At 39.7% G+C, this 24,187-nt stretch overlaps 1 protein-coding gene across 7 annotated transcripts in view; it reads left to right on the top strand.

The window, feature by feature from the left end:
* The first annotated feature begins 2,594 nt into the window (after positions 1 to 2,594).
* Positions 2,595 to 24,187, top strand: part of LOC109994180 (disheveled-associated activator of morphogenesis 1) — a 45,913-nt gene continuing 24,320 nt past the window's right edge. For 2 of the 7 annotated variants that reach the window (XM_020647392.3, XM_020647394.3), the window contains exon 1: positions 17,936 to 18,316. The gene's annotated coding sequence lies outside the window, so the exon portion shown is untranslated. Of the gene's footprint in view, positions 2,751 to 17,935; positions 18,317 to 24,187 lie in introns of those variants that run through there. The other 5 variants (XM_020647387.3, XM_020647393.3, XM_020647389.3 and 2 more) reach the window with 4 other exon arrangements.

The raw sequence follows: 24,187 nt of genomic DNA on the forward strand, positions 1-24,187 counted from the left end.
ATTATATTATTAGTGTACATTATAATATACACTAATAATATAATAATATATATATTATTATATTATTATTATATATATATTATTATATTATTATATTATTAGTGTATATTATACTAGCGTATAAGCGGTCGATTTAATTTCAACCTACTTCAACGTGCACGATTTCTTAGAAATACATATAATATTAAAAGTGATGAAGCAACTAACCACATATTGTTTATAGCATTAATCTGGTGTCACAGTGTAATGGACATTAGTCTTCTGAATAGCCCACCCACCTTACAGATACACTTGTAGGCTATCTATTATCGGGTATGGCCTGTGTAAACTCTAAACAAGAATAATGATTGCAGGCCATGATTTATTCCTTTTAGCTTTTCTGTAAATTGTAATGTATGCCTTTATAACTTGTCAACTGGAATATAAAAACCCATGCAGCCTTGCATCATTAAAAAAAATCTTCTTTCCAACTCTTACTCATCTAAACTTTGCTCCAAGTTATTTGACTCAAACTATAAAATGACAAAGCATTAATCCTCGCTCCTTTAGACTACTCTAGCTACCATTTGATTTAATAATATATTTCAACTTGTTATTTAGCCTATTAACAAAGCCTGAGAGGCCTAGATTCCAGGTATTTATCAGAGTTAGCTATTGCCCTTTGTCCCTTGTTGTTCACTGAACTCCTCAGACTGGTGCCTCCTTGTTGTTCAAAGGTCTAAACTATCAAAGGTGATTCTTAGTAGGGGCTTATGGACATTTGAATAATTTGTCTGAGGAGATCTGGAGTGCATAATCTCTGTCTTCTTTTAAATAACTATTGATAAAATAACGTTTTTAATAAAGCCAGTGTAGTTTTACTCTGTTTGTGATTTTTTTTTATGTAAAGCAAATTTATTATTGTTTTAATAAACAAAAATAGAAAGTGTTGAGTTGAGGAAACTATTAATACAAAACCAACCTTACAGATAGATATTTCATACAATATGATCATGCATTTATAGCATATGCAGTAAAATGAATTACAATATTTGTTACTCTTACAAATATAACAGTTTCATAATATTTTAACATCTTCCCTGTTGAGGTAAATCGATTAAGTACCATTGATCTTCTGGATAGATCCTTTTAGTGCCTTGTTTTTCTTATAAGCTAAAGAACGTGCAACATACATTACATAGCTTGTCTTATTTTCATCAATTATTCCATCCATAGCTCTTAAACCCTCTTTTACATATGATAAATAATGTAAAGTATCTGATTAATTTGATTTCATGTTGTGTACTTCCACTTCAATATTTGTAAAAGGTCCTGTTAGTTTTCCTTCCTGGTGAATGTATCTCAGTGTACATATATTTTTGTGGACCTGGAGCCCACAAAAGCCCCCACTTTAAGTTACTTATAAATAAAATCTTGTTTTGATGTAGTTGCTGCTGTATTATAAAAAAAAATCACACCATCTCCTCATTTTGATTTATCCTGTCAGCGGGTAAGATGAGAAATGGGTCCTCAGGACAGCTGTTCCATCCTATACCTGTTTCACTGGCAAGGAGAGAAATCATGGTGGGATCAAGTGACAGGGTTCAAAAGCAGTTTTTATTATCATAAAAGTAATTTATATAATCATAAATTATTGTTTCAAAATGTACGAAGCACATGTATGTTGTGTAGCCTACTGTGTAGCCTAACACATTATGCAGACAATCTTTGTACCACCAGAGGGCACCAAAGTATTACCCATAAACACAAACATCCAAGCCCGTTTTACGTGAAATTTCCTGTCGTGCATAGTTTGCAATTGTTCCAGTTTCTTAAAGATTTGTGCACCCAGTCCAGCTGAGTGTTGTTTAATATTATTTTGTTTGTCAGCATCCAAGAAGTCCAGGCAGGTGTTCTCCATCCACCCAGCTCCCCAGGTGTAATGCTCCCCTTGATTGTGGATATTGAGGTCATCTTGAATTACCCACAATATTGACTGCCCCAACTATACCAACCTATAGAAGCTGGTGAATTAAGTTGTTTCCTGTTTCTGACTTCCTTAGCTGTAATGGGGCCCTAATGTTGATATGCTTATTTGTTCAGTCTCCCACCCCATTATTAAAATTTGGATTATGACTGATGACCAGTATTTTAAAGTCACAGACATGATTTTGATAAATAACTAGAGTAAGTAAACACCACAAAATGCAAGCATGTTCGATCAAATAGCCACAATGTTAAAACAGCTGAAAATTAAGATCAGACTGGAGTCATGCCATTGCTATTATCTGTTATCATACAAATGTTTTTACCTGTTAAAAAACTACATAAATATATCATACTTTTTTTTTTTTTTAAAGTAATGGTTACACTTAATATCATGTTTCAATGGACAACAATATATTTTCAATAGATTAAGTCAGGAGAGTAATAAATACATGTTTACATAATTTGTGAGAGAAGTTATGTTTAAGCAGAGCAGGTATTTTGTGCAGGTATACTTTTTTCAATATAATAATTGTAGGCTTAGGCTTCTATGGAAAAAAAAAAAAAGAAGTACACTACAACATCCATAGAGCATTAACAAAGATTGCGCATGCGCACGGACTCCTGGAGTAAAGCGATGACATCACGAGCAGCGCGGACCAACCAGTCGGTTGAATCCTTGCCGTCCGGCGGACTGTTGTGCTTCTTATATGTTGCTTTACTTTTCTGCTTACCCGGTGAACCTGCGGAACCCAGCTAACAAGAAACATGTCAAACTCATCGAGGTAAGAACAATGGCGTTAGAACAAAACTCTTACCACAACACCCCGCGTGCATAGCCACACCGGGGCCATTCGGTTGCGTTGGTGGTGGTGACCTCCGTACCGGTGTGGCCAGTTAACACAACAGCCATTATTAACGACAGCTGTATCGCTTTCTCGGAGGCTGTTTTGGTGTCTTTTGTTCAAATCTGCAGCTCCTTTATTGACCCACAGTGTCCTAAACGTGGCATTAAAGCCGACATGAGTAAAACAGTGGAGGCGTCGGGTGACATTTGCATCTGTTTTGCCAATAGTCTTTTGTTTTGTCTGTGTAGCTGACCTGTACAACTCAGAAAACCACACCTAGACGAGCATTTAGTCTAACGTTAAGCCCCGTGTTTAAGCTCAGGTGAAGCAACGACAGTCGACTGTCCATACTGTAGTCCTCCTCCGAGGTCCCTTTAAAGCGCCTTGGGGTTTCCCATAACAGTGAGGAACAGTGGAAAAGTCATTCCGCTCACTAGCCATGATGTGAGAGTCGTGTATTAGGCCTGTACTCTTCTGACCATGTATAACTCCCAAGATTTAAGAAGGTTATATTTACTTTCTAGGATTCTAGGTATTAACACTGACAGATTACATAATGCTTGAAGATGGGCCCACAGTGATAATATAGGATTATGTGATATAGATATAGGTTACGTGTTTGTCACAGAAGGCTATATGCTTCAGGACCGATCAATACTCAATTTCTGAGGCCCACATGCCAATTATGATAGGCTGTCTGAATACAAGAAGACACAAAAGAATAAACATTTTGGAAATTTAAGAACTGTGACCAAGATTTTGGACATTATTGAATAATAAACTTGCCAGTGATGTGTATTTGGAAGACACTGTTGTAATTACTTGTTTTCCCCCTGGATACTTTTTCCTTAATTTCTACCCTTGCCATTCCCATTATTTGATTTCAAGCTTTTAAGCAAAATATTCCTACACGCACACAACTACATTAAGGTTATTCCCTTGATGTATCTGCAAGACATGAATGAAGTTTAACATTGTGGGCACATGGGCCAAATTTGCTTGATAGTTTTTGTATAAATAATAAAATGTTTTACCAGTTTTATTGATAAAACACACTTCCTGTAATATATCATCACATTTGTATCCATGATTGTTCAATTGACGTCATGTACACTTGGTTGGCTTTCTAATATGCCCAAAAGGGCAACATTACCCTAGATTAAATGGACTGGCCTCTGAGGCTCTTAGACATCTAATAGCTCATCTGTCCTCAGTTAATTTTCACTTGTGTCATAGTAAAAAGTGGAATGACTCACTGAGAAGTTACAGGTCAGTCAGAGAGCACAACACAGAGATTATTACAGGATAGCCATTCTAGTGGTAGGCTTATATCCAGCAGAGTCTTATCAGAAAGGGCTTGCATTCCCGAGAATTAAAATGCTCTAAATCATTGCGGGGCCTGTACGTGCTTGTAATGGGCCGCTGCCTTGTGAGAAGGCTTACTGCTGTGGTGTGAGCTGCTGACATGTTTTCACTGTAAACACTGTGGAAGCTTTACATGATGTGCCATGCTGTTATTTTGTTCACAGTGTTAATGCTCAGACAGGGAGTTGGCTGGTTACAGATCAGCACAGGCAGGCCATGACATTTGCATTACATGTTTTGTGTTTCTGAAGAGGTGCATATTTCTGATGATGAGTTTGTTACTGGATTATTTCCAAAGAGGTTTGTATGTGTTTCTTTGAGACCCTGAACAATGAACAAAAATATTGGCTACAATAGACTTCAAACGGATGTATTTGTTTTTGCATGCATGGCTTTTTTGCAATAAGTGGTATGTTAGTCTGACTAAAATAAAATTATATTTGATTCTTGTTTGGACCTTGGATTCATACATAATCATGTAGTTTCCCTTAGGTGCTTTAAATTTGTTGACAAAGGGTGAAACCTCACACAAACGAACCTCAGGCGACCTTAGGGTTATATCAGACTGTTAGCATGTAGTTCTCAGTACGTCTTCTGGCCTGACAGATGAGCAAACACAACAGGCATTTCATGTACCTTGATAAGCTTGTTAGTTCAGCTTATTAGCTGCTGTTAGCATCTGTGCCAGTCAGCTCTATGGCATTGCTTCCTCTACACATGCCCAGCCTTCGGGCTACAGCTACTGTCTTGTTTTGTTGGCACCAGTCCTTTATTGTTTTACAAAAGCTCCCTGTTGGCACTCTCTACTGCTCTCTACCTGCTAGATGAAAGTGACTGCATAATTATTGGGATTTAGTTTCAATTGGAAAACAATAAGCACACATCAGTATCAATATTGCATCTGATGGGATACAAGCTTACTTACATCACAATATGTCAGTGATTACTATATGTGTACTGAGGTCAGGACAGTAATTGCCTCCGTTGCTGTAAGATGCAGTTTAGAGTTTGGGTTAGTACGTCAATGCATAATCAGATAACATCATTGATTTTTAATTGACAAGACTTGCTTGTTTCTTCTTCTACAGAGCAGTATCTATACAGCAGTAATATGGCTGCCACTATGGAAAACTTTGCTTATGGTGGCCTGTGCACTGCTACGCGTAGGGGAAGTAAGCTGGATGCGAAATGTCTGCGATCATTGTTGTCCAATAACATTTTAAGGCTGTTTTACATTTAAATTGAAAATAATTTGAACATGGCCAAACACGTTGCGAATCAGTTTCATGTATAAAAAAGGAGCATTTCTCAAACACTCTTTATGGTCATGGACATTTATTCAGGGTCAGCCGGTAATCAGAAAATTCTCGATACTATTAAGTATTTGAATCAGTATCATGAAGGAAAAATTGTATTGGAACATCCCTACATAACATCCTAACTCTGGTAAGTCATCCCTTAGTTTTGATTAAAACATGCAGAGTCCGCTGTATAGTTCTTGCTCCACAGAGCAAAGCATTTACATCAAAGCCTAAACTCTAGTAGTGTATTTTACCTGCTTGGTGCTCTTTTGCCAGTCAGCACATAAACCTTTCTGAAACTCTCTGGGGGAACTGGGTTAATGAACTGAGTGTTCAGTTTCACAGGACTACCAGTGCAGCGGGGGATCAGCCTCCTGTGATGGCTCACATTAAGCACTGCAGAGTGAAAGAGTAAATGACAGCACCAACAACGGGGGGGGAGGAGGTATGGACTCATTATTTTTTTCAATGGTGGAAGTCATTTAGGAGTGGCTGTAGCACAGCTGAGCCCCTTAGACTGCCATATGTCAGCATGGTTTCCGGATGCTGAGGTGGCGTTAATGTACAGAGGCAGGTTTTGAACCTAAGCCCTGTGATAGCTGATTTCCCATTGAGAATAATTAGTCATTTCTAAATTCTCACAATTTCAATATTTTAGTCATTCCTGTGAAACCTCAGAGACACTTTAAAGGATGTATGTTTTATGTGGCACAGTTGGGTTAGTATGGTTAAGTATGCAGTTGCACACACCATGGCTTCTTGATGTAGGTTAAATATTGATTCTGGCAGCATGCATCACTTAAATACCCTTTCATTACTCTGCCTCATAAGGGGCTTGATGATCTAAAAAAGATTTTGTGACATTAGACGATAATATTTTTGTATTATTTTTGACTCTATCCTGCCAATTTTCCATAGTATCTGTAACATTAATTGACCTAAACGAGGATTATATCACCATGCCTACTCAATATTAGGGCTCTATCAAACAATTATTTATAGGTCAGTTTATTTATCCGTTTTTCTTTTGAGTTATTGTTTTATTTTCATAAGTCAGAAAACAAGTAAAATTCCCAAATTTCCTTATATCTTTTGTTTTGTAGGCTAAAACCAGCTTGGAGTTGTTGCCTGAAAAGTGACCTTAAGTAAATTGATGCTCAAAGTAGTTGCTTAATTGAAGTTGCTTGGCATCATGTGAAATTGTAGTTCACCGTGATGAAGTTCAGGTGCAGGGCAGTGTGTCTAAAATATCTATGTTGTGTTTTTGTTCTTTGCTTTACACCGTTCTTGCAGTGTGCCACAATGGATTAAATCAAATGTATCATAGCAGCCACATGTTGTCATTCATGTCGTGTGATCTAGTAGTCTTTTAAAGTCCTCGTTTTATATGATGTTCCTGCTGGATCCTCAGACTCTCTCTGTATGTTGTCTCGTAGATCCTCTGGGATAAACTGTGGACCCGCAGCACTCTGTCGGCCCGCCACCACAATAGGCCAGTATGATTGTTTGAATGTGGCATTCTTTTGAGCGGTGTGCTTCACTTGGGCCAAACAATGGCTTCATTTAGCATCCCTTCTCTGCCGAGGTCTGCTCCGTCACCATAGCACCGCTTCCATGCCATACCCTGCCCCCCAGTCTGGCCCCGGCTTTGCACTTGTCCTTGCTGTTAAGACAGCTGGGCCCAGGCATCCATTGTTGGCCACACCCAAGACCCAACCCCACATTTTGAGAATTGTCGCCTGGTAAAAGAGCTGGAATAAATCTCAGCTTTATTAATACACTTGTGTATTGAAAAGAAAGTTCTGTATGCAATTCCACTGCTTTACAGTACTTTATTCAATGGAGAGAAACACAAATACAGTGGAGTTAAGGGTTCCAAAGTAAGGTAAGGTCAAGTAAGGTCAAAATGTTCAATGATGATACTTTTGGAACCATGTGTTTTAAAACAGTAAAATCTTTGTCATTTTTGTGATTAATGGAAAAAGTACCCAAGCTTTGAAAAAACTTCCATGAGCTAAAGAATAAAATAATGTCTATAGTGCACAAATGTGAATGTTTCTGTACCAAAATGTTGCCAATATCTTTGTGCAATTTAGACAGTGTGCAGGAGTTTGCCTCGTTTTTTAGCATTTAAAACAAGTTATTGGTTGCCTAGGACTTGTATTTATGTTGCCTTAGTATCAAAACTGGTATTGATATTTTTTTTTACTTTTTCTAGAATCTTATGGAAGATTAAAAATAATGTATCATGACAAACCTACTGAAAAGCAAAGGTGGGCCACAGTAATAAAAGTCACTCTCTTCACTTTACCCCTTCTCTGTGTTAATGTTAGACTTTGGTGTTTTTATGGCAGAGTTTAGAGACCCTCCCAATGGCTTAGAAGTGCTTGTCCCCTCCCCAGACCATGACTCTTGACCTCCCTGATTGTTTGATGGTGAAAGGGCAGTGCACTTGGTTTCCAGCTCAACCACTCAGTGATGGCAGAGTTTTAATTAATAGGCTTAAGGCTGACAGCTCTCAGACCTTTTGGTGAGTAATAGATATTACATGGCACGCAACTCCTTCCTCACCCAGTTTTATAAGCAATAAAAATAGCACAAAAGCATCCAGATTAAGTGGGGATATAACTAACCTTGCAGGTGTTGGGCACTGTTGCCGTTAAGTTGCTGTGTTTTTTTTACATTATAGTTAATAAGATTTTATAATCGTATTATTCTGATGTAACTGTTAGAGTTAAATTTAAATCTCAATTTGTATCAGGCAGCCTCTATCCACTGAAAAAAACGTGATTATTAGGTGTGTTGAGCTTTTGCAATCCAATCCACTATCCAGTGGTTATGCAGCAGAGCTTCATCTCATCAGAGCTCCTCCAGAGAAACAAGCCTTGATCTGCAGTCTTTTGGTTCTATAAGTAGAACTGGGTGACCTATGAAATTACATTTTGGGTCAATCTGAACTTGTTGCAGTTATACCCTCGAGAGCACAGAGCAGGCTGAGCTACTTCCAAAGTTGCTCATTTTTTAGACTGATAAAACAAGTAATGACTTTGTCATCAATACTCTATACTGTGTTCAATGAAGTGCTAAGTTATAAATTAGTTTTATATCAATGAAGTACATCTACCAGTCAATCAATAAATGTCTGTCCTTCCATCCAGCGACTTATGAAAAACCACTTACATTTGAACTCATTGTAGCAGAATTGTAGGCTAAAATCCTGAAATAAGATAGCAGACAAAACCACTGAGTCCAACACAGTACTGATCGTTGTTGCCTTTATTTCAATGCTAGGTGTAATTGGACATATACCCAGTATCAAAGAATGCAGAGGATCAAACTTACTGGAGAGGAGAAAAGAGCATGAAGCAGCTTTCTTGCTGCGTTTGCACAGAAATGTCACTTAAGTCTAGCACTAAAAAAGTAGCGGTGAAAAATTTCGCCCTTTTCATACCCATGCAGCTCACCCTGAACATTTTGACTGAATTTACAGTAGTTTCTTGCATATGTGAAATACCATATACAATGACTAGAACCTTGTTTATTACTGTGTAATACTATATTATTGTTTTTATCTTATTTAGTACAGCAGTGAACTAGTTCTGTGGATTATGGATCAATATAAGACCATATTGTATAATTGGTAGTATCTCAGTGTCTTTGCACATATTGAGCCAGCAGCAGAGGTCGTAGTAACAGTGGCAAATCAACGTCTGTGTAAAGGGGATCATGTGGTGCGAGACGCCAACGCTTTTTGTTTACACCCCCTAAGCCATAATGTGTAAAATCACACACATGGTAGCAATATCAAGGTGATATGTGGTTAAGTGTCAAAATAGACAGCCACTGGCATAAAGGTGGACAACACCAGTGTTTCTAGGTTGAGTGCTGGATTTGTGGAGTAACTATTATCTCAGTCTGTAAGTGTGACAGACAGACACGAGAGCTTATTCACTTGGGTTTGTTTTTGATTGAACTCTTGTAATCACTCCGTTTTGTAGCGTATGTAGATTTTAATTGGAAAGCCTTCCTTTGCTTTTTTTGACTCAGCAGTGGTGTTCAGTTGTTTTTAAAAAGTTAGGAAGTGACTGTTCTCTTTCCACATTTAGAGGATGGATAAAAACCTCAGGTTATTAAAACAATGAGCATCGAAACGAATCATGTGTGTCCCTCAGCAGCAAATATGCTGAAAGTGTGTAGCCACGCTGCAGTTCAGACAAAGGCAGCATGTGGCTCCTGTCTTGTGTGTGTGAGGTGGGGGAGTCTCATCACGAGATGCTGGTTTAGGACGACTGGTGGGGGTTTTATGGGCCAAGTGGGATTCATGTTTCAATCCCTACTCGCCTCTATCCCCTCTGTCTAGATCAAATTATTAATGTTAATTCCCAAAGCAGAGATGCTGGAAATTAGGATTGTTGGATCTGGGCTGTCTATCTTATTTATTTATTATTATTTGTGGGAGAGGCATCAGCTGGTTGGGTGCCAGTATTTGTTCTAACATCACATTGGTTGCAGTCATTAATTCAGGCTGTTACTTGTAGTTATGGTAATTGCAGTTCAATCATCAAAAGCTGACACATGTTCAACATCTCAAAGGGAACCATATCACGTCAACAAAATAGGTTTGTAGCCCGTGATACAGCTTTAAAACATTAAGAACTGGAGTGACTGTAAGAGCATGTCCCTTGTGTCATTCCTCATCATTTCACATATATTAAAGAGGGTTTATCTTTAAGATGGAATAGGTGACTGTGGAAGTATTCAGGAATTCACAAGAGTATAGAATTCTTCATAATTTCTGAAATTACGTAATTACGGGCTGTAATGCATTCATTTTGTTGACTGGAATAGGTAAGATGCCAACATGTTCTTCCCTCAGACTCAAACTGAAGCTTGTGGGACAGGCCCTTAAACAGTCGGCAGATATCAGATTCAGCTGCAGGCTGTGCCAGAGAGTGGCATGCTTTATCTTGTGATTTATATGCTGCCCCACCCTGCCGCTCAAGTTCTGACAAGTTGACATGCCAAAAAGCGTAGACAAAAAAAAATATGTTTGGGCTATCTATCTCTTATCTTCTGAATAATGTGTGGAGATAAATGGCCATTCATAGTTTCTCTCTATGTGTTGTTTGTATACACCCGAAAATGAGATGTCATTTGTATTCTTACTCCGGTAACATAATTTAGCCTTAAGTGAATTGGGCTCTCTGGAGTCGATAATGTCAGTCATGCACATCCTTATCGAATTTGTAGAATATGTGATTGTTTCAAAAAGCAGCTTGTGTCTTTGTCGGGTTTGTTTGCAAAGCCCATCGTGACTAGCGGTCTGGTTATACACTCAACTTGTCATCGCATCTTAAATTGTGTTGTTTATCTGAATAAAATGTGGAAAATGGCACAGTAGCAGATGATGGACATGTTTCCTCAGGCAGAGTTTTAAGCTGCTGAAACGAACAGGTTCCCATAGTATAACATATCTGTGATAACATTACTGTAGAAAAGCCGTCAAAACAGCCGTGCAGTCAGACAAAACCAGCTGCATCAACAGCTAACTGTTCCACAGGAGCGATTGTGTTACTGCTTTTAGTGGCTACTATTGTCCGCTGCCATATTTCTTTCTTCCCTCACAGTAACTTGTTTTGCTCTTAACTAGTGCTATGGTTTTGAGGTGATCAATTAAAACAACTTTTTTTATATCCGTGCAAACCCAAGAGTAATTTTGGGTTGTCTGTTTTTGGAAAATAATCCGTGTACACCTGAATATTTACTCAACAAGCAGTCAGTGCTTGAAGTTAAAGTGTCCTGAACACAGTGTTGTTCGTGTCCCAGCAGTTTGCCTTGTGCAGTCGACAGCTGAGACGCCAAAGGGCAGTCACTGTAGGTAGATCCTGTTAAACAGCAGGTGTCCTTGTTAACATCCCTAAACAACCCTTTTCTGCTGTTTGTGTTTTGGTTTCATTTTTCACCACACTGCCCCAGCTCTCTTGGTTGAGGCTTCCCAGCACATTTTTTCCAGCTTTACTGATTTGTTTCGTCCTGCCTGGTCGCTGGTTGTTTTTCCTCTGCTGAGATTATGACAGACTCTGAGATAAGCAGCTTGTAACTCAGCCATGCAAGATGGCCATGCACTCTATATCTGGCAGCTTTGTTCCACCTTAGACTTTGCCTCTGTGTCAGTCACTCAGTCGTGCATCCGGCTGGCCATGAGCCAGTCTGGCGTTCGTGTTGGCGGTGGAAGACGAGGCCGAGACCTCAGACCTTTTAACGTGGATTTAGTCGGGAGAACTAATTATCAGAGCATCTGTGTGTGACATTAGCTAATAGCCACACTACACTTTGAAGCTGTCTTCACCCGGAGAGCATACTGAATACTGATTGGATTATGTTGGATTAGAATAATTCTATTTGTTTTGTTTTTATGCTACCCTTAATGTAATAGTCTATTGCGACTCCTCCTCTCTCTCTCTCATCTCTCTTTTGGACACCATAACTAGTGATTTCCCAGTGCAGGGCTGTTGGCCTACATCTGGAGGGATCAACAAGTTAAGCCAGAGCCCTTTCAACTCTCAAATTGTGTCAATCCGTTACAAGCACGTTCACTACAGCTGCAGCCATTCATCACATTATATTTCTGTATTAGTGCCCTCTGTCTCTTCCGGGATGGATCTTATCTTGGCAGCCTTAAAATCTCCAGGTTTTTCTCTGAATAAAGAAGTCAGATACAATTAAAGATTTTGAAAATGTACCGTTTGGAAAGTAATCTAAAACCTTGAGTAATATTTTTGAATGACAGTTACAGACATTTCTTAATTAGTAAAAAGGGGTTGTTTTTGAATATATCTTCCAAATATTAATGGCTAATTAAGAGATGATTGCTACTTGAGAAATAGCTTTGTTTTTAAGAAAACAAACTACTTTAACATGACAGGTATGATTTTGAAGGTTTAGTGAAGCTCACATATCCAAGTATAAAATCATTTTGTAAAATCTATTCCTCTTTATCTCGTTCATCAGCCTTTGACAGGTTGCTATTGTTATCTGACCTAACTCTATCCAGATGGGTTGAGTGCTTTCCAAAAACCTATTGGATGTCCTTTCCTATTGCTCTGAAAGGACAAAAAATGTAACTTTCATTTTTAAAAAGTCAAACTAAAACATCCCTTTTGGAATCATAATCATATGTCAACAAACTTTTACTGAATTGTTAAAATGTATAAAAATGTAACGCTTCTTCATTTTTTGAGTGCTCTTATAGGATTCCACAAGTGAACTCACTGCTTATGTGGGCTAGCTGTCCATGCAATCAAGATGTGATACAAATGGAAAAAGCTCTTCCGTACCATTGTTCCATTGTTGGGAATTGTTGTTATCTCCTTTATACAAGTTAATATGGAAAATCTCTAATTTAGCTGTTTTCTCTCACAAACCTTGTTTCTATTTCTCAAAATAAAACCTGCAATGTTCTGTATAACTTCTAACTCTTTTTTTTTTTTCTAGAGATAATTGGATACAGAAAGTGTCCCTTCTGGGGTGGACCTCTCTATTATGGGGGGGGGGGGGGGGGGGGGGTGGTAATTACAAGCCTTTCTGAGGGTGGGTAAAGACCAGAAGGACCCTTTTTATTCCTAGCATGGTATTTAATTTGTGATAGTTAGGGTGAAGGGATACATGGGTAGAATTTATGGATACAGCCCCACCCTGCATGAAACATATGTACGGTGTAGCCCTGTTTCCTTTCACCACATGATACAAGCCATAATATAACGTTCCCCTCTCACACATTCCTTCACAGCAGCCTAAGAAATGTTTTTTTTTATTTAAGGGCTATCAGTCATGGTTCTGCTGAGAATGTTTATCATTAGCACGGAGCAGGACTTTGTGCTCATTTTTACAAACGTCTTACATTGAAACGCTTCACTAAAGTGTTTTCTGGATTCCTTGATGGCTTTCACACTATTAGTTCCTGTCCCTGCCACACTGTATGCACATCCATTAACAAATCACCAAAGTCCTTTTATTTCCAATCTAACCAGAGAACTCGGTCAACAAGCTTACCGTCACAGTTGACCTTTTCACTTCAGCTGCACTCCACAGCCAATTGGATTTCATCCTGGTGTAACTGTGTTAATGTACTGCAAACTGATTTCCAAGCATCAGCAGGGTTCGGCATTTAACTTCATTCTTGTCTGTAAAACATGGTGTATTAAAAGCAATGTTTGAGGGAAAGAAGGGACTAAAGGGGCATTTTAATTGTTATAAAAAAGGGGTGCCATTCAGTTTTTTTGTAATCTAATGTCTACATGTATCCACAATTATAAAAACACCTCAAGTAAAGGAAAGGCCTTTAAAAACAACACCAAACCAACATAAATGTATATTAATGCCTAATGAAAACCAGACAGAAAAGTGTCAGGTTGTGTCCTATCAGCTTTTACATGTTTAATAATTAACAGAAAGTACAGTACAGAGGGAAAAGGTTCACACAAACACTGATTTTAAAGGCCAGAATTAGTTGCTTATGTTTTGCTGTTTAAAGCTTCCTCTTACATTCAAACTAATATGCAAAAGCTCAACCTAGTGCTGGAATAAAGAGCTGGCCATGTGATGTTGCCAAAGCTTGATCATACCTGCTGTAAATTTGCATAATGCTTGCACTGTATGTGATTGTTAAAAGAGGAAAATATTCAAAAATGGAGTCTTGCTGGATAGGATCCATTTCATCCCATACGTCGGCGCTTACACTAGTCATGATTCACCTGCATCCTCATTTCTTAAATGTTCTATTTAGTTTGTTTAGCAGGCTGTATTTGTTAGTTAAATCTTTAAACAGTAGACAACAAAGAGATTTGCCGCACATAACCTGGCATTTTTCAGATGCGGGAGTTTGTTGGTGTCAAGTTAGGTTGGTATTGGGGGCGCGCTGGTGGCGCAATGGTTAGGGCACGTGTCCCATGTGTTGAGACTCTCGTCTCGAGCGGTAGGCCCAGGTTCGCTTCCACCTGTGGCCCCTTTTCGCATGTCATTCCCCGCTCTCTCTCCCTGGTTTCCGACTCTATCCACTGTCCTATCTCTGCATTAAAGGCACGAAAAGCCCAAAAATAAATCTTAAAAAAAAAAAAAAGTTAGGTTGGTACTCACATTGCCTCAAATATTTCCAACAGTTATCATAGCCAGAGAAAACCGTAATTTTATAGTTTTAACGGACCGTGTCTTCGCAGCAGCCGCCATGATGAGCCGCCATGACAGACACGAAATGTTAATCGTTGCCAAGTAAATACCAGATGTTACGTCAAAGACCACTGCATAAGGAAGCGTGAGCTGCTGCTGAAAGCTGCAGTACTGCAGTACTTGGAAACATCATCGGTAAACATATTGTCTTTTTCGTGACGGTTTTGCCCGTTTGTATTGACTATGAGCAACACAGAGTTTTCACCTGGAGGGAGGGAGTAGCAGAGAGAACTCGCATGATTACCCGCTAGCCTCTACGTCATATTTTGTTATCGTTTTGATTTGACATACTGTGCGTTTAACGGCACAGCAAGTATAAAGACCAAGCGGCAACCTCCGGTGGTGAAAAATCACTCCAATGTGAAAATGCAAAAAAAAAATGCAGTGCCTTAAGTGTCCACTTAAGGCTGGCTGCAAAAGCCGAGGAATTCACATTAGATTCCATATCAAAAATGTACAGCGGGGAAAAATAAGTTAACAACCTTGTTCAAAAAGCAAATTTGGTATGAAAAGTTAATTTCATTATACTGGGGTACTGGGGTTAATAACATACCGTTTTGGATGTTATTTAGCTGAATTCATGAATTTGCATAATTAGGTGCATGGCTGAGTTTCCTGACAGGTGGACACGTTCTAAGTGTTTGTCAGGAAGCTTAAGGCCTGCCTCAGCTCTACCTCTTTAGCTGTTTCTAGATAGACCAAAGGTTAGGTGAGGACAGCCTTTCCAATATGGCAAGCCTTATCTTCTGCCTTCTAAATGCTTCTTCTGAAGCCAATGGGTGACGTTCCCGAGTCAATGTCCATGTTTTATACGGTACATGGTAAAGACGATGCACAAACAGAGTCATGGCAAACTATATACAGGCAACATGAGATGTAATCACCCTGTCTTTTGGTGATGTCTGCTCACTTACTTTGTGTTTGAGGGCTGGCAGGTTAGTGTATGCTTAAAGTCCTGTATTTTGTGTTCTGACAATCGGCCTAATCACTGTCCCAACAGATCACCTAACGGCTATGCCACTGCCTGTGAATAAAGTTACATCCACATTGTCCCATGCATTTCCTGTCAAATGTACCTGGTTCCCTCGAGGTCACCAAATCACCCATACTGGCTGTTTTTCACACGGATCATCCATCTGACCAGAACAGAAGCCTCCGTGAGAACAGGACCTGTCTGTTTTTCCAGCTGCTTAACATTCTTTTTAGAGGCAGCTACCCAGGACTGTACGGCTTCCACTGTTATCCACTAATGACTGCACCGGCGCGGTTCGCCACTGATGTCTGGAACAACAGTCCTGTAGAGATAAACAGTTTCTTGGATCAAACCGCTGTGCAGTCTCATATGTGGATGTTTCATATCCAAGCACAAAGATTCAAAGCTTTAGAAGGTTTTATTATATCAGCTTGCATAGCACGAGACCTGAAAGTGGTCTACAATCTTACATTTGCAGACGACTACACATTGACAAATTGAAATGACAGCGAGCAGAGCAGCAGCTTTTTTGAATTGTAAAAAAAAAAAAAAAATCCCATTAAATGACCTTTACCTGCAATAACATACCCATGTTAAAAGATTTGTTGGTTTGGTTTTGTTTCGTGGTAAAGGGATAAAGTGAGGTCGTACAGCTGCCTTTCACAGCTGTTCATGAAACAATGGTTGAGTTTTCCTTATAGGTTTGATTTGTTACTTCCTTTTTAGCTGGGGAGTGTCTGATTCCAGACTTTTACTGTATAGGCGAGAAGTGCAAATCTGTAGTCTCAATTACAGCACATGTGATACTCCATTGTGTTAGTAACCGGCTGGATTGGAGGACACTGTGTTGAATAACTACAACAAAAGCACCATGTTGTGTTACTGTGACTGGCGTCAGAGCTGATGCTTGACTCACCTCGACAGCCCAGGAAGTTAATGACAGGCAGATGACTTGTTTTGTTAACACCTGCATGGAAACCTGCAGGGCCTGAATCAGGTAGATGTCTTCTGTTCTCCTATGAGAACATGTCTGATTTTCTCACAAAGGTTGACAAAGACGCAATTAGTTTGGATGCTGTAGCCTAGAATTACGTCAGTGTTTCAAGCCCCTACTGGTTCATACTTAAAAGTTATTCATCTTAGATATTATCAGTATGACTTGGAGAAAGTTGACCGGGAAGTATGAGACTCAGTAAATGATACGAGTGGATTGGAAATGTGTGTTATGGCTTAGATTGGTTTTGATTGTACAACCTTGTACTGTGTCTACTCCTTCTATTTTAACATTTGGTATTAGTGTAGTCCTCTCAACAGGAGATTTGAGTTCATGATATCTGACCAGTTAGAAAGTTGCCATGTTGAAGAAAAATATTGATCGATATTAGTAAAGGCTATGTTTCCTATTTGAAATGATTGCTAAACTGTGTAGAGATCAATGAAACCACATAGATTTAGGAATTAAGTTTCATGTCAAATCTTCCAAATATAAAGTCTAAAGTGATGCAAAAATAAACCACAGAGCAAGAGTTGTATTAGAGTCAAGACTTATTCAAATCAGTTATTTGGTAAATTCACCTGATCTGACACCAGTGAAATATATATATATTGTTTACATAATTATAACAGTGAGCCTGCGTAGCATCCCCCCGACAAAAAAACAGATTCTGTTCACATTTTCCTTACTTTAGTGATAATTCAGTCAAAACACATCAGTATGTTGCAATGGAGGAATGTTTACTGTTGCTGGATGTTGCAAGTCAGTAATTAGCTGACATGCAGGAGTGATGCTTTTGCTGTAAATCATGTGGGAGTGTCTTGGATTGTTTAGATTAAAATCCTGTGAATATTTGTCAGAGTGCTAGGCTTCTGCATTGAATAAATGCAGTCTTTAACGTTGCATGTGCCGAATATGGTTGAAAGAGCTAAAGTAGGAGGAAAGTCAGTTGCTAAACTAGTCTAATTTCTTCACTATTTCTTCACTCTTCAGTACTCAGTGACACTTTCTCCACCACCCAACCTTTACACCACCCATGTTTTACACCTTAGCTTTGTTTCCATCCTGCAGCTCTCCAAACAAGCTCTTTCCAAACAAACCCCAAACAAGTTATCCAAACCCTGTGCAGGGGGGAGGGGGATGAGCTGGGCGGCGGCCATGGCTGGGCTGCATCCTATTAAGATGGGGAGTGTTGAAAAGGGGTGTGGCCTGGAGCCAGTAACATCTGTGCATGTCCCCTCTGCCCCCACAGCCTTCTGCAGAGAAAGGCAGAGAGAAGGAGGTTAGGGAGGGAGTGGATATGCAGAGGGGAAGTTCTCGCCTGCCAGCTGGCTGTTTGCAAGATCTCAGACGGCAGCTCGTGCTGTATGGCGAGTTTATCCTTCTTTTGCAGCAGTGCAACAAGAGAAAAAAACATAGGGAATTTCCTCTCGGCTGGCATTGACAGCCTCTGGGATTCTAAGTGCTTATAGACAACTGTGAACCTGCGTGGATTACATACCTTTTTTTTACAGGATATGCTCCGCTGCGTGTGCTCAAGCATCGTTTTTTCTGTTGACAGTGCAGAAAGCAGGACACTGCAGTGAGTTGAGGATATAAAGGGAATGCTTGGAGGACCACAGAGACGATCTCACTCTTGGACAGGGTAAGACGAGCTCAATGAATTTTTCTGTTTTTCCCTGTGTTCAAATGAACACAGGGAAAAGGGAGTGCAGAAGCAGACTATCTGCTGGTTGGAATGTGTGTGTGTGTGTGTGGACTGCATGTGACCGGTAGATAATCAGGGGCTATCAGTGTCTCTCATTATGTGTGTGTGAGGGGAGCTGCTGGTGTATCACTCCCCACGATACAGACTGGATTCCTCACATAGAAACGAAGGTGACTATATCATGTCGGTCTAATTGGGAGGTGTCTGTGTGGAAAACCGTGTTACTGTAGTAACCGGGTGGGGGGAGGGGAGGATGACAGGATGATCCGACCATGCCCCTGGGCTGATTTGGTGGTGAGAGAGTTGTCCTGTGTATACGGGGAATGCCCCATAATGACAAGGCTGCTCTGTAGATAGGGTGAGGTGGTGGTAGAAATATGTGCAGACAGGCTACAGGCTGATACCTCCCACCGGCTTCGCTCTGTGGTTTGGCAAACGCAGCCCCGTTATCAGTGTCAAGTGAGCATGAGAGACAGAGGATGGCATACTTTTTACCATAAGGGGGGTTGGAGGGTAGATAATCAAGTCCACGAAAAGGAAAGTCACCTTGAGCAGCGAGGTGTCATGTCATTTCCTGTGGCTGCCCATCCTTCTCAGGATCCACTTTCATTTCCTCAGCTTCTCTGGAGAGGCTATGTATACACCACATCCCTTGTAAATACCATACATGCAAATGTATAAGCTAGCCTCTGTAACTTTACAGGATTTCATGGTGCCTCCGACTGATGGCGAGCAAGATTTTACCCGGTAATCCCTGTAATGGTTTTGTCATTTCCTTTTGTCCACTGAATTAGAGAGACAATCCTATTTTCTCCCCTATAAACATCCAGAGCAGATTAAAAAGGAGGGTAATGTGCAGTGGAAAGGGGCTTACATTAAATCACCTACCCACCCACCACCCGGCTTGCACCCGACACCCACAGCTCCGGTTACCATAGCAACTGAGGAAGAGGTAGGGCATTTTAAAGGAGAGGCTGCAGCTAAGGGTAAACTAGAAGAGATTGCATCGCTCTTGCTGCCCCATGATTGATGAGAGCTTACTATAGCTACTCAGATATACATTTGTGACTTATATTACAGTGCATGGCGATGGTGCACATGGTTATGTTTACTCTGCTGCTTATAGGTAGATCAATATAAAGACTGTTGTTTTAAGTCCACAGCTTATATTTCTGTGCTCTTTTTTTTTTTTTCCCGGTTTGGCTAATTTACAATGTTGCTGATCTTCAGTAGTTGAATGTTTGATGTTGATAGGACTGACCTAGATAACACCAATTTGATGTGAGTCTCTTTTTATTTTCCTTCCTGCTTATAGTAACGGCTTATTGATTGTCTATTTAAGGGTCTCCAACTACCTTATCAACTCTATCAAATGAGAGGAAGTGACCACATTTTGTGTATCAAGCAAATGATTACAATGTATCGATGACTTGCAGCTATTGCAACTATTAAAACTATTTAGCCATGACTGTTAGCTTACTTATTAAACCATTGACTCAATACCTTAAGCCAACTATTTAAACTATTTATCCGTGACTTTTAGCTTTCTATTTCCACACATTATCCATAATCTTAGCTACCTATGTGAGCCATTTGTCCATACAAACAGTTGACTGTAGTTTCTACTTATGTGGAAAAAAGTGTCAATGTGTAGCATGTAATTTTAGCTTGCTAATGTATTTCAACTTTAGCATAGCATTATTACCCCCATCTGCTCACTGTATGATTCTCTTTGCTTCTCTAGCTGTTACAGTATTTAAAATAAAAATCATTCATATCGTAGAAAAGCCAGACTTAGTCTATACGCCAAACTAAAACGTGCATTACAGATTTAGTTTTAAAAGTTAAGGTGCTGTTGTGAAATAGTCCAATTGTTTGCATTTATGCTACGATATCAACATTGTCCTTTTTTGGTTCACATTTTTCTCACTAATGTAAGTATGATAAGAGCTGCTAATGTGTCATGTGCTATTTTTGAACCCAAGCTCTTTTTCACTGATTTGGAACGGAGCCAACAATGAAAAAATCTGGGGGAAAAAAACCCGACCTGGATACTGTTGCATGTTTGGGTTGTTTCGCTCTTTGCCCTGAGTCTAACCTCCACTTGAAGGGTTGACCCGGGAAAGAATGCAAACATGTTAGGAGTGGGGGGATGCAGAGTGTCTGCAGAACGAGTTTGACAACCTTGCCTTCAGGAAGAGCAGCAGCTTTTAACCTGCTTTTTAATCTCTGTCCTCCCTACATTTCAGCTGCGCACTCCTCAATCCTAAATGCACTTTTTTTTTTTTTTTTTTGCGCTATTATTCACTCATGTTAGTGAATACCAATGAAATACCCTTTAATAATTTGAACAGTTTAGTGTGTTTGTGTGTGAATGCATTGAATACATTCATTCTTGAAGAGTTGTTTTGTTATCTAATCCATCACCACAGGTTGAGAGATGACTATGAAACATTTTAAGCATCCACTATCTCTTTGATTTAGACGTATAGTGTCTCTTCCTGTGCAAAAGATGTTACTGTACATAATACACAAGTGTTTAAGTAAACAAACCTATGGTACTGTAGGTCCAACCAGTCAAAGGGACAATTGTGGCATCTCCATAGGGGAAGAAAACTGAAGCGTACCATGAATAAGATTGAGCCAATTGAATCTTCTATGAACTGACAATCATCTCCTGATCAGCACTATACTGTGGCCTTGACAGGAAGGATAAACACAGTGCGTTACTCGTGTCAAAGCCTTTATCTTCTGTCCATGTTTAGTGATCATTTACGATTAATGAAAACATTGCTGGCAGGTTCAAGACCAGTCTCTCTATCTCTAATCTGATTCACTGCAGATTCACTGTGTCTGTATCTGGAGGAAACCAGTGAAGAACACAAGCTTGTGTAACAAGGCAGGATGTGGAAAATAATTAGATTACCTGTCTGTATCACTGATAATAGAATCCTTGCTTTCAGCAAGAGATGTTACTGCAGTGCCTGTGTGTGGGAACAGGATAGTCTTCAAGTTTATTTTTAGCTTCATGTGATAAGTTGACATATCATAACACTGGAAACAGGCTTGTTTTTGAAATAGAACAACAGGATATTTGGTATTCTTCAAATTTCTCTGTTTGCTGTTTTAATGTAAAGGCTTATTTCTTCTTCTTTTTGAAGCATGTATTAGTGCTTTTTTATTTTTAGGTTGTTGCATTGAGCAGCATTAATGGTATTTGGTTAGCAAAGTTGCTTTGTTGCAAATGTAAACATCAGTGCCACACAGTTATGCCATCTTTATAAACTGGGGGGGGGGGGAAACTACCAAACCAAAAGAATCACATTACACTTTCACATGACACAAAGTTTTGCTCAACTGTCTGACCTCACAATTACTTTATCACACATCCACTCCCTCTTCTAGAGTCCATAAAGATGTGAATGTAAGCAGGCATGAGACTGTTGAAGAAATGTGTCCTTTGTCTGCCTCTGTGCTGTTTTCTCTTTCTCTTTGAGCTCTCTGTGTCCTTCTATGTAAATGCTGTAATATGAGAGCCACGTGACATTGATGCTCCTGAGGCAATGCTTTTGTCACATCTTGACAAACAGGCTTGTAAAATACATTTCACATAATCACATGGGCATTTAAGTTGAACAGCTCTGCTACTGTACCTGCTGCTTCCATAGTGAGGACTGTTTTGACGGCTCTCTGCTGTCTGACTGCAAGTGATTGATTTTAATCTCCTCTTACCCAGCCAGTCAGCATTTCTGTCATGGCCCACTTTTTTTTCTGATGTGTGTCCAAGTCTAAATGTGTTTCACAAGAAAATAATTGCCAAAGCCTTCTATTTTCCAGAGACTCCTCACTAAATCAGTTGTTGTATCAGTTCATGTTCTCCAGCCGTGTTGAGAAAAAGAGATTGCTTTGTTACTATTGAGCTTTTTGCGGTTTTGTCAAAACAGTTTTAAGTTTCACAGATTTAGCAACCTCTCCGTGTCCAAACACTGATTGATTTTCATCTGGCCAGCTCTGAGCTCAGGCTGTGTGTTTTGATGAAAGGACTACCACCAGCCTTCACTGTGTGACTCCTGAGCCTTTTGTTTGCAGCTGTCCAAATTGATCCAAAATAAATTACAAAGTGTGGTGCCCAACAAAGATGGGGGGAGGGGGGGGGGGGGGGTTTCCAAAGTCAAAAACCTCTGAAATGAAGCAAAATGTAATCCTAAAACCACAAACTGGGTCCCCTGTGGATTTAATACAAGTCCACCTATAGCAAAATGCCTTTCAGATTTATATCAGTGAGAAGGACATTTCATTGCAGTGCAGTGGAATAGAACTAAGCAGTATCTTCAATGATGATGAGTTGCTTTGCGTTGAAAATACTGCAGTCTGATCCACCCCAAATCCTAAATCAGAAAAGAAGATTAAACTTGTGTGCACCAAATGTCTCTGTGGTCTGCCTGAAACACATCTGGAGCTAAACTCTGTGCAACACAAGCAGCCGGTTAACAACAGTCAAATATTTTTTATTTGTAGTCTCAATTTCAAAAATACTGAAACAGCACATAGAATAAGGTCTGTGGCTGTGGATTTGTCAGGTTGGTAAAATGATTAATAAATGTGTGCTGTTTCTGGATTGAGGAGGCTATTATCTAATGATGATTATAACAGTTGTTGGCACTTTATTCATCCCATTTGCTGTGACAAATTTCATTTTAATTTCTTCACTCAGCAATAAGGTCAGGGCCAGAAATGTCCCTGGAGCAGGGAGAAAGCCTGTGTCTTCCTCAAGGACATCTGAAAAAGGTAGACTACTTCTAATTATAGTTCTTGAGCCCCCAGGGGGAACATATTTCAGGTCTTTTGAAACAATCCGAGGTGAGGCAACGCTGCTGCCCAATAGGAGGTTCTTGCATGTGTTTTCATTACTGCTCTAATATTCACAAAAACCTCATGTAAGGTTTCTGTGAAGCTAATCTACTCATTTCAAATACTTCTGCACTGTAACTCATTGATTTGATCACAAAACAAGGCTGTTGTGACTGATGATCACGGAAGCCATGGCAACTGTAGGTTGATATGAAAAATTAAAAGATCACCTCAGTGCTAGAAGTAGCTGAGAGATGCCAGCTGGTGCCGAAGAAGGTATTTCACACATCTGTTTTCAATACACTACTGTCCACTGTGTTCTTCCTCTAAGGTTGCATTCCTCCTTCAAGTGAGGCAGGTTTGAGCTGAAAAACATCAGCTGTAAGTTGACAGGGGTGACACCGTTGGGTTGTCTTTAGTCCAAGGACATTATTAAACGATTTGAACTCTACAGTTTTGCATCAGCATGTTCATGACACTCCAATCCTGATGTTAGCTTGAACAGCGGACAAGGCTAAAAGTTGTGAGTCAAGTTGGCAGAGAGGAAATCAGAGAAAAGGAAAGGACTAGGCCTTGGCAAAGCACAAGTAAGACAGCTGGAAGAAAAGTCTCAGCTCATCCTTGAATTCGTCCTCTCTGTTCTTCATTCCCCTCCGCACATGTTCAGTAACGTGAGCGTATCTCTTTGTTTAACTTAAGATGCTTCTGTCTTTCCTCCAGCTGACCTGACACTTTCTTCAGGTTTAACGGAGAGAACCTCTCAGGCGGGAACCATGCACAAGCTCACCCTCACTTTGCAAACACAAGGATTGTTTTTTTTTTTTTTTTTACAGTCTGGACTGACGCCAGGTCATCTGACAAACCACATGGTCCCGAAAACAAAAAGGCTATCCATGGATAGAAATCTCTCATAGACAAAGAGATGAGTGTTTGTGCGAAAATGTGTAGGCGGGTTTA

The sequence above is a fragment of the Labrus bergylta genome, chromosome 15, assembly GCF_963930695.1.
Source record: "Labrus bergylta chromosome 15, fLabBer1.1, whole genome shotgun sequence".
NCBI classification, from domain to species: Eukaryota; Metazoa; Chordata; class Actinopteri; order Labriformes; family Labridae; genus Labrus; species Labrus bergylta.